The following is an 868-nucleotide window of genomic DNA, read 5'->3' as shown; positions in this document are numbered from 1 at the left end:
TGCAATTAGCATCCCATTGACTTGCATTCATTTTGGCGCAACTTTGACAGTGAATAACTCAACGACAATGTATAAAATCAATTATCTTGTAGTTCACATTATGGCTCCGTAGCAGACGATTTTGTTAAAATAGGCTAACAATTATGTCATAACCACACGACTTACTGTTGCATAGTTGAGAAATCACCGTATTGCCTAGAGAAGCACACAAACAGTTTGGACTTACATCAACTGTTTAGGTTGAATTACTAATGTTAACTAGCATGTTAGTTAGCAGTAATTAGCCTGTGTCTATGTTAATGTTAACTAGCATGTTAGTTAGCAGAAATTAGCCTGTGTCCATGTTTTCTCCTAACATATACCTACGTTCTCTGTCTCTGCTGATTGGGAATGATTGAGATATCTCTTGGCACAGCTACCAGAAGACTGTTACTATTAGTCTATTAGACACGCTGCCCACGTCACAACCACGTTGTGAAGCTCAGTTGGAGGCTGTGCTGTAACACCTAGCCATCACCGAAAAAGTGCTTCAATTTTTCCTCACTGGTCTCAGTCCAGATCAGCGTGATGTCGGTACACGATCCGTCCTGCCTGCACGATCCGTTCTGCGAATGTGCAAGATGTTCGCGCAGAAGATGATAATCATGATATACAAGGATTTACCAGGATTTTCCGGCACTGCACGATCCGTTCCACAGTAGCGGTCTGCTTTTAGCCTCCACCGGAAGGCTAATGTTAGTTTAGCTAACAGTTAATTCGGCTAACCGCTAGCTGAGACAGCAAAGACCCTAAAATACAATATACACTCACCGGCCACTTTATTAGGTACCCCATGCTAGTAACGGGTTGGACCCCCTTTTGCCTTCAG

This window comes from Etheostoma cragini, chromosome 23 (assembly GCF_013103735.1).
Source record: "Etheostoma cragini isolate CJK2018 chromosome 23, CSU_Ecrag_1.0, whole genome shotgun sequence".
Taxonomy (NCBI): domain Eukaryota; kingdom Metazoa; phylum Chordata; class Actinopteri; order Perciformes; family Percidae; genus Etheostoma; species Etheostoma cragini.
The sequence above is the reverse complement of the archived record's forward strand: the minus strand, read 5'-3'. Positions refer to the sequence as shown.